Here is a 10,519-nt window from a genome sequence, read left to right as displayed (position 1 = left end):
TATGCCGTGGTTACATTCTTAGCAGACACATTAAAAAACAAATATTCATGATAAGAGAGGGTTGTTGGGAATATATATATCTCTAGAAAGGGCCTTATAGAATGAATCTTTCTGTCAGAGATATAATACCAGTAGGGTTTGAGCTACAGTTCAGGTTGTGAAATGTATATGTCAAAAACCATTTCTGTCTCCTAAGTATATGCTCTTATTTAATGCATATTATTGTAATTTAAATTGTCCTTTTGTCTTTGTATAATTTCAGCAAATTAAGCAGGAAAATAATCAAGTACAGTTTGTGTAACGTCAGACAATTATATAAATGTCTCTTACCTTTCATGAATGTTGTTTCCTTTCTCAGGTGGCTCAGCCATCATCCTGTGACGAGAACTGCAGCATATGCTGAGCAAAATCTTTACAAGAGGCTTTGCTGTGTGAATAAGAATGTTTGGGGCGTGTTTCAGATCTCTTCAATGGAAAACCCAGCATGCACTAAATGCAATGTCTTGTACTCTGGCTGCCTGTTCCTCACTCTGTTCAATTAATTTTACTGAAGACTACAGTCCTAAACATAGTTGGAAGTTAAATCCCTACAGGCCCAAGGAAATAGTTTTCTTCTTGGCCTCTGTATATGGGCATACATGTAGAGCCTCAGTATAATAGCCTCTACATCTTAATTAGAATTTCTGGAGAGAATTACAAAATTTAGGGGGTGTTAGGCCCCACCCATCTTGAGGGGGTGGGTGCCAGTGTGTGTCCTGAAAGTCGGGGCTGTGCCTTCCACTAAGTTCCTTTTTGCCTACTGGGTTGGAGGAGAAGCATCATTTCAAGATTTCTCCTTGGTCAGCAGGTACTTAAGCTACATTTTCTGCCTTCTCTCCTTTACAAATTACATTCCAAGAAGCAGACAGCCTGTGGCCCCAGGTTTATGATTCTGCAGGACAGACAGGCAGCTTCTTCTCTTAAGCAGATTCCACTGTCTGCTCCAGCGCTTGATGAAGTCTCACAGCCTAGTTCCTCAGCTGCTGCCATTCTGCTGGTGGCTTCATTGATACCTACCACTTGAGCTGTGCTGTCACACTCTGCTCTTTCTGGTAATTCAATCCTGGAGAAGTTTCAGCAGGACCTTCTGCTACCTAGGCCAGCCCCCTAAAGTTTCAGCTTTGTGATGTCTAGCTCCTTGATTCATGCTCTCAGGAAACACGATGGATTCATTTGCCTTGGGATTGAGCCCCTTATATATCCTTGTGAGGATTCTCTTGGAGCTTATTCCTATGTGTGAGCACTTGTCCCATGACAATCCCATAAACAACATCCACAGACAAGTAGTCCAAAAGAGAGTTGATTTATTGGAAGATCCACAGGTTTACAGCAGCTAAGAGTCAAGATGGCACTAATGGAAACTAAAAGCATGGTGCAGGACCTATATCAGAGAGCATAGAACTATTCAGGACGCCATGGCAACCCCCCTCCCACTGAGGTAAGATTCCCACAGAATATTGAGACAAAACAAATAGTTGGCAGTAGAGCCGACCTTAGCCGGCACCTGGAGATAGCACAACATCCTGTTAGATCACGCCTGGCATTCTCTGTATACTGCACAGGCTAGGCCTGACATTCTGCCCCCCCAAAGGCCCCCCCCCCAGTTTCCGTGCGCAGGCTTGTGCACGTAGGCATCATGGATCACGGACTAGGCGAGGGGCGGAAATATCGCACGAGAGTACCCACTCATCCTGAGCAGGACCGAAACGTTTCCAATGAACTAGATATTGGAGGGACCCATGACGTATACGCGAGTCCAAGATTCTAGCAACTTCAAAATGTTCTCCCCCCCCTCCCACCAGTATAGGCACTTCAGGCAGTGATTCGGGATGCCATTCCGGGGAGGGACAATGCGGCTTTAACAGGCTGACATGAAACACGGGATGAATCCGTCTCAGTGACTTCGGGAGCGAGAGTTTTACAGTAACCGGATTGATGATGCGGGAAATGGGGAATGGACCTACAAACTTGGCACTGAGTTTGCCGCATGGGCGGGTTGACTGGAGGTTCTTGGTGGACAGATAAACGGTATCCCCCACCCCGTAAGTCTTGCCCGGCGACCGGTGTTTGTCAGCTTGAGCTTTATACTTGCGCTTGGCTTGTTCCAGATTCTTTATCAACCACGGCCAGGTTGTTTGAATTGTGTGCACCCAGGCAGCCACATCTGTACCTCCCTCCTCCCCAGACATGTCAACATGGCCAATGGGGCCGAAGTCTTGTCCATACACAGCTTGAAAAGGGCTAAAGCCAGTGGACTGGTGCACAGCATTATTGTACGCATACTCAGCAAAGGGCAACAGTTCTACCCAATCATCTTGGTGATAATTGACATAACAGCGTAAGTAGCATGCCAATACAGCATTCACCCGTTCTGTTTGGCTGTCCGTTTGGGGATGGAAGGCGGTTGACAGTCCTTGCTCCACCCCAACCAATTTTAGGAACGACTTCCAGAACTTAGCCACATAACTACTTCCGCGGTCACTGACCACCTTGCGCGGAAATCCATGTAATCGGAAGATGTGCGTCACAAAGAGGCGGGCTAGTTTTGGGGCGGATGGGATACCTGCGCAAGGCACAAGATGCACCTGTTTCGAGAACAGGTCTGTGACTACCCATAGTACAGTTTTACCCTCGCTGAGGGGTAGGTCAGTCATAAAATCCATTGAAATCACTTCCCAGGGTCTGGAGGAGGTTTCTAAAGGTTGCAACAACCTGGGCGGCTTGCCCTGGGGTCTCTTGGCAGCAGCACAAATTGGCAACTGCGGATGAACGAATCTAAGTCAGTTCGCATGCCTGCCCACCAAAATTGTCTCCTTAGTAAGTGTAAAGTCTTAAGAAAACCAAAGTGTCCCGCGGTTTTGGCCCCATGAACCAAATGCAGAACTTCCCTCTGTAGTACCTTAGGTATGTATAACTTGCCGTCTCTATACCAATAGCCCCTGCATTCAACCAACTGAGTTGGGAGGGTTTTCGCAGAGAGTTCAGCTCGGCAATTCTGGCGGAGGGATTCCCTAAAGGAATCGGTTAGCCCCTCTATGTTCGGCATTGTGGGCGCCACGCTAGCAGGTCTTGACACCGGGGAAGGTGCCGTCGCCGTCGGGGGGGTTTGGGCGGTTTGTTCGCCTGGGCAGACGAGCCCGTGCTTCTCGGGACTGGCAATGCGGGACGGCCTGAGGGGTGGAGCCGGAGTTGGCATGGAGAGTGGGGTAGACGGGCCGACCGTTGTGGTCTAGCTTTGGGTTTCCCCCCCTGCGGAGACTGCGTTGGGAGCCGGGTCTGCGACCGGGTTTGCACTGCCAAAGTGGGCAGTAAACCCCTCTGAGCAGGAGTGAAGAGAGATTCGGTGGGGTGCTCAATCTTGGTAGGGTATTGAGGCAGTCTAGACAAAGCATCAGCCAGCAGGTTTTGCTTCCCTGGCACATATTTTTATACGAAGCGAAATTGGGCAAAGAAGTCCGCCCAGCGTACTTGTTTTGCGGACAGTTTACGAGCTCCCGTTAACGCTTCCAGGTTCCTGTGATCACTCCATACTTCAAAAGGCATTTTAGAACCCTCTAAGAATTGTCTCCACACTGTGAGGGCATGCTTAACTGCGGCCGCTTCTTTTTCCCAGACCGGCCAATTGAGCTGAGATTGCGCGAACTTCTTAGAGAAGTACGCGCACGGATGAAGTTGACCGTCCCTCCCTTGCTGTAGTAATGCACCCCCCATAGCAACATCAGAAGCATTTACCTGTACTATGAACATTTGTTCCAGATCTGGGTGTTTCAATACCAGCTCGGAAGTGAACAATTGTTTGAGACTGTCAAAAGCAGCTTGGCACTGGGGTGTCCAATTCACTTTCGCCGAGGGCAGGACGGCTGCGCTTCCCTTCCCTTTAGTCTTAAGGAGATCTGTGATAGGTAGCGCAATTTGAGCAAAGTTTGGGAGGAACCCCCTGTAGAAATGTGCAAACCTGAGAAATCTCTGAACCTTACGGGTTGAGGGTGGTTCCCAACTGGTTACGGCCAGTACTTTTTCCGGGTCCATTGTGAGTCCTTGGTGTGAAATTATATAGCCCAGAAAAGCCAACTGGTTTTAGTGAAACTCACATTTGGACACCTTAGCATAGAGTTGATTGTCTCTAAGCCATTGTAACACTTCCCTAACCAGGGCAACGTGTTCATCCATGGTTGTAGAGTAAATAAGAATGTCATCTAAATAAACCACCACTCCTTTATACAGCAAGTCATGTAGTATCTCATTAATGAGTTGCATGAAGACCCCCGGAGCCCCCTTCAATCCAAAAGGCATCACCAAAAATTCAAACATACCAAAACAACTGAAAAAGGCTGTGAGGGGTTCGTCCCATCTCGAATTCTGATTCTATAATAGGTTCGACTAAGTCTAACTTGGTAAAAATGCGTCCCTCCTTTAACTGCCCCAAAAGATCTGAGATCAGAGGAATGGGGTAGGCATTGGTTTGAGTGACCGCATTGAGTTTTCGAAAGTCAATGCACAATCGCAAGTCACCGGTCTTCTTGCGCACGAAGAAAGCGGGGGCTAAATACGGAGCGGTAGAGGGTCGGATAAAACCTCGAGCTAGATGCTTGTCTAAGAAATCACAAAGCACTGTTCTTTCAGAAGCGCTCATGGGATAAATCTTGCTTTTGGGCTGTTTCCCCTCCCCCACCACCTCAATAGCAGTCAGATCTGCGGTGGGGGGAGGGGGTAGCACATCGCACTCTTGTAAGTTAAAGACATCCGCAAAGTCCTGATATTCGGCAGGTAGTTGGGGTGACCCAGGGGTGTCTGAAGCCAAGGCAGGGGTTATCGGGAGTGTGGTTTTAACAGCCACTTCATACCGATGCTGTTCGCAACTTGGGCTGGAAAATGTCAAAGTCTTGGCCCCCCAGTCGATGGAAGGGCTGTGTCCCCTTAGCCAATTTATTCCCAACACCACAGCGTATCGTATATTGGGGGCTATAGTGAAGTTGATTTGCTCCCAATGATGGCCTATGCCCATCGCCACACCCCAAGTATGACGGTCAGCGGGCCCACCTTTAAAGTCACTGCCATCCATCTGGGCGAATTGAACAGGGGTCGGTAAAGGTACTGATTTTACCTTGAGTGCCTTGAAAGTGGCTTAATTGATCAAAGAGCGGGCACATCCCGAGTCTATGAGGGCTTTAACTTGTAACTGAGGTCCCTTTCTATAATGTTGTAAGACCACATCCACATATACAGTCTCTTCCACTTCACTCACCATTACAGGAGCTTTGGGTTTGGCAGAAATGTCTGCAGGGGTCTGTGGGGCCGCTCCACTCACTGCAGACCCAGTCTGTTTTTTGAGAGATCCAGGGGAGACTAGGTTTAACTCAGAATCCCAGTGGCGGTCCTCATCCGACGATGCAGAACCCTCCCCTGTTGGGGCAATTGTAATCCGGGACCCCGATGGGTCCGCTGGCGAAGTCTCGTGTTCCGGCTCCTCGATGTGGAGGGCTGGGGGTGCTCTCCGTCCCGGTGCGGCACTGCGATCCGTTGCGGTGCTTCTCCGAGCACGTCCTCTTCCACGAGGTGTTTCCTCCAGGCGGGGGGCGGGAGTTGGCTGTTCCGAACGAAATGGGCAGGCCGCAGCAAAATGACCCATGGCACCGCAAACGAGGCAGGCTCCCCTTTGAAAGCGCGACGGTCGGGCGCGGGTTGAGCCGGTCTCTGCGGGGCAGGAGCTGCGGCCCTTGGAGAGGTTTTCTGGCTTCCTCCCCTCTTTGGCCCGACGTTGGGCCAGGGATATGAACTGGCGGCGGCTTTCTACTTCCTCTGCCAGTAGGATCCATTCCTCCAGGGTGGCTGGATCCCGTTGCATATAAGCCCAGTTCAATATTTCAGGGTGCAAGGCTTCTTGGAAATAATGCACCCGGGTAGCCTCAGTCCAATCCATAATCTTATTCGCAACTCATCAGCAAAGTCCCTGACTGAAGAGGATCCTTGACGGAGCTGTAGGAGGGCAGCCTTGGCCTTCTCCCCTTGGAACGGGTCTTCAAACTGTCGTCGTAATGTGCGCATAAACTCGTTGAGAGAGCAGATTGATCGGACCCGGGTGTCAAACTGGAGGACCATCCAATCCGCGGCTTTCCCTACCAGGAGTGAGGAAACGAACCATACTCTATTTTCCGTGGGAAAGTTGTGCCCGTTCCCTCATATAATTGTCCACTTGGTGCAGGAAACAGGGCAACGTATCCACAGAGCCGTCATAAGTCACTCGCAGACGAGGCTGATTCCATTGCACAATGGGGGCCGCCGCCGGCGGTGGTACCGGAGGTTGCCCAGGGAGTGGCAGGGCTGGCACCGGCTGGGCCAGCAGCACTGGAGGTGCTTGCGGTTGAGCCGGCAGCACTGGAGGCGCTTGTAGTTGATCCGGGGGCGCTTGCGGCGGTTGCGCCGGAGTTGCTTGAATTCATTGCAGACGGTCGTATTCCCGCATCAGTACGTCCATTTGGTCCTGCATACGGGCTAAACAGTCTGCCAGGTCCTGATTTTGGAACCGTAGGACGTGGATCTCCTCCTCGGATCCTCCCGTACATCGGGTTTGACTGACTCGGAAATGGGTATTCCATTCCTCCCCTGTGTATAAGTCCTCGTCATCCGAGTACTCCAGTACGCCGGAAGCAAAAGCGAGTCGTCTGCGTGCCACATCTCGAGGCAGGCCACCATCCGGGAAAAATGAGAAGAAAGACTGTCCCAGTCCCCCGACCACCTTCGGTCGCACATCGGCTCCTGCCGTTGCCCGCGCCCGAGCGGCAGCCGTGGCAGCCAACAGTTGCTCCTCCGCTCGCTTCTGGTTGGCGAGAGCCTGATCCTTTTCTAGTTGGACGGCTGCAGCCGCCGTCACGATCGGTAAGGCCTCTTGCTGCAAGAGCAGTTCAATTTCTTTAGGTTGGCCCAACAGCGGTTGGACCCGGGGAGCCAGATCCGCCGAGGCCGAGCCGAACTCAGGGATCAGCAGTTTCTCGACGTCGGCCGCTGTTGACGTAGCCGGTGGCAAGTCCAGAAGAACCATGACCGTCCGGGCTGCCACGTTCCGTGCCTCCCATTGGCACAGGGCAGGATCTGGAACGGATTGCGGAACAGCTTCCCCCATAGTTCCCGCCATGGTCAAACAATTGGCAGGTCCCTGGATCGGGGCCACTGGCGCCGGTGGAGTCTCGCAGAGCGTAAGTCTCGCCAACAAACGAGTCAGTGTCGCCAAGTCCTGTTGTGCCAGTCGGACCTCTTCCAGGAGTACTTCCAGTTGCCGGAGGTCATCCTGGGCACGTTGATCAGCGTCCGGTGTCTTCCAGGGGGACGTTGCAGCCAGGTGACGCCACTGGTCAGCTACAAACCCAATTAGCCAGGAGGCTTCTGTTTCCGTTCGCAGTGTTTCCTCCAAAACGTCCTGCAATAAGTTAGGATCGTCGGGGAGCTCGTCCGGCGTTCCCAACGAAGAAAATGAGCGTTCAGGCGAACCCTCCAGGGCTCCAGCCAGAGACACTCGGGAAGCACTTCCTATGCTCCAACCCGAGATCCGGGTGAACCCTCCAGGGCTCCAGCCAGGAACAGTTCACTCGGGGAGCATGTCCACTGCTCTAACCCGAGATCCCGGCAATCCCTCCAGGGCTCCAGCCAGAATGTCAGGCTTCAGCAAATGCACGGCGTTTCAGGCAATAGAACTCAAATCCAGACAGAGCAGCGATTCAAGGATTTATTCCGAAAGTCAGTGATTTCAGTAAGGAGACGAGCAAGGCTGGAATACATGACTGGGGGAGTGTGGATACATATAGGGTTACAGGAACACACAAAGAGACAATGTAGTCGTTTCCTGCTGGTAACGACTTAAGTAAAACAAACAGAAACAATTATGAGCAATCAGTGGAGGAGATGGCCGAGCTCTCGGCTTTGTGTGCGGGACCCGATATCAGATCGGAGATTTACACGGGTGGGTCCCAATACAATTGTAAATCCCTGGCCGGAGCTCGTGTGCAAAACGGGGGGGGGGGGGAGGAGTGCACGGAGAACTCCATCTTGTTTGTGGGGAAACCATCTTGTTTGGGAACGGAGCTGTCAGAAGCCCTATCTGACAAAATCCAAGTCAAAGAGGTGAGAAGATTAGTGCCATAATGTGAGCACTTGTCCCATGACAATCCCATAAACAACATCCACAGACAAGTAGTTCAAAAGAGAGTTGATTTATTGGAAGATCCACAGGTTTACAGCAGCTAAGAGTCAAGATGGCACTAATGGAAACTAAAAGCATGGTGCAGGACCTATATCAGAAAGCATAGAACTATTCAGGACGCCATGGCAACCCCCCTCCCACTGAGGTAAGATTCCCACAGAATATTGAGACAAAACAAATAGTTGGCAGTAGAGCCGACCTTGGTTGGCACCTGGAGATAGCACATCCTCTGTTAGATCATGCCTGGCATTCTCTGTATACTGCACAGGCTAGGCCTGACACTATGTGGATGATCACTCCTAGGTTTGGGAGATATCTGACTTTGTCTTCACATTGGAATTAGTATCCATTGGAATTAGTATCCATGGGTATCCATATTACATGTCCTAATCTGGGGACAAATCCTCATGCTATGGTTACTCTTGGCAGTGTTCCCACTCCTGTTGGGGAAGGTACCAAGTGATATGAGTAAGACTGGGCCTATTCCACCTTTCGCATCTAAGGTTAGGTTCCCCCCGTAGATACTACCACTGCTTGGACAATTGTGCTTTTATTAGGAATTCAAAGGAGGAGTTTTGGTATCACCTTGTGTAATGGCCTCATCATCAGCCCAGTTGCCTACTTCTGTAGCACAGGTGGCAAGCCTCAGCACCCTGATCATAGCCATTTCGCCCACACTGCAGTCAGCTGCAGCAGCAGACACTATTATGCCCTCAGCCTTATAAAACATGGCTTCCAACTTTCCTGCTGTAACTGTGCCCTTGATGCTGTTCTCTAAGAGCCAGGTTTGTTGGTTCAATATCCGTCCTGTTCTTTCGTTACTTGGTGATTTTGATACCTTCAGAGGCAGAGCAGCACCTGACTCCTCTTTTCTCTAGACATCTCTCATCTGGTCAGTAGGAGCTGACCTGTCATCTCAGTAACAAGAATGTTAGGAATGGGGAGAGGAGAGCGTTAACTTGCTTGTTTCATGGTAAGCCTCTTTGTGCGACAAGGAAAAGTATTGAAATGTAGTAAATGAATAAATATGCCTTGGAAACTAGGAGGGACACCTCAGCAGATACAGCCATTGGAGACGATTGCAAACTTCGTCTGTTGTCCAGATCAGTGTTCTAGACCACTTGGTACTGTTCAGATCTCTTTGGGCTTTTCCACTAGTCCATGACAAAGTTGTGGAAATAACCAATGAAAATATCACTACAACATTCTGAGTCAACAAACAGTGGCGAATGGGTTTCTTGCACCTTGCTGTTCAGATCAACAGTGGTGTGTGTGCACTCTACCAAGTGACACCACTGGTAATTTTTAGAGCAAGCCAGGACAACCTTACGTTGGGTGCCCTCAGTGGAAAGTGGTTTCTATGAGATTCCTGTGAAGGACTTACCTGAGATCAATGTTGACTGATGTGTGTAACTAACAATAGATGCCTTTGTATTGATGGCCAATACCAACATCCCTGATTCCGCAGCAGGGCAGAATACTATTGCTGCTTTCTTCCTGATGAGGTGCGAGTCTGATATTTACCTGTTTCCGCCAATGCTCACTCCACATCCTCAGCAAAATTGCCAGAGACAAAATGTGTTGTATTTCAACCGCAGCCCCAGCAAACGTAACTAACCAAGCCCCTTTGTTTAGCCTAGGGAATGTTTGTACATCTTCCATGTTCCAAGGATCAACTCTGCCCAGGTGGTAGAAGTAGGGTTGCCAACCTCCAGATACTACTGATCTCCAGCCAATAGAGAGCAGTTCATCTGGAGAAAATGGCTTCTTTGGCAATTGGATTCTATGGCATTGAAGTCCCTCCCATCCCCAAACCCTGCCCTCCTCAGGCTCCACCACAAAAACCTCCAGTTGGTGGCTAAGAGGGACCTGGCAACCCTAGGTAGAAGTAGGGTTGCCAACCTCCAGCTAGGGCCTGAGATGTCCCTGAATTACAACTGATCTGCAGGCACAGAGATCAGCCCCCCTGGAGAAAAATGGCTTCCTGGGAGGGTGGGGGCTGTATGGCATTGTTTCCCTTACGAAACTCCTCTCTGCGCCTCCTGCCAAATCACGAATTTACCAGCCTGGAGTTGGCAAGCCTAGGAACCCAACACTCAACTTTTCTTCTGCAAAATAGAACACGTGGCATGTTTACGTAGTCCAGTGATTTAACCCCCCCCCCGACCCCATTGTTATTTTGGGATGTTTACTGCCCTTGCCTTCACAAGGCCTCAGTCATTCCTTTCTACGGGCCCACCTCTGTAGGGTTACCAGCTCTGGGTAGGAACTTCACACTGGAACTTC

Source organism: Euleptes europaea, chromosome 11 (genome assembly GCF_029931775.1).
Source record: "Euleptes europaea isolate rEulEur1 chromosome 11, rEulEur1.hap1, whole genome shotgun sequence".
Classification (NCBI taxonomy): Eukaryota; Metazoa; Chordata; class Lepidosauria; order Squamata; family Sphaerodactylidae; genus Euleptes; species Euleptes europaea.
This window is presented reverse-complemented; position numbering follows the sequence as displayed.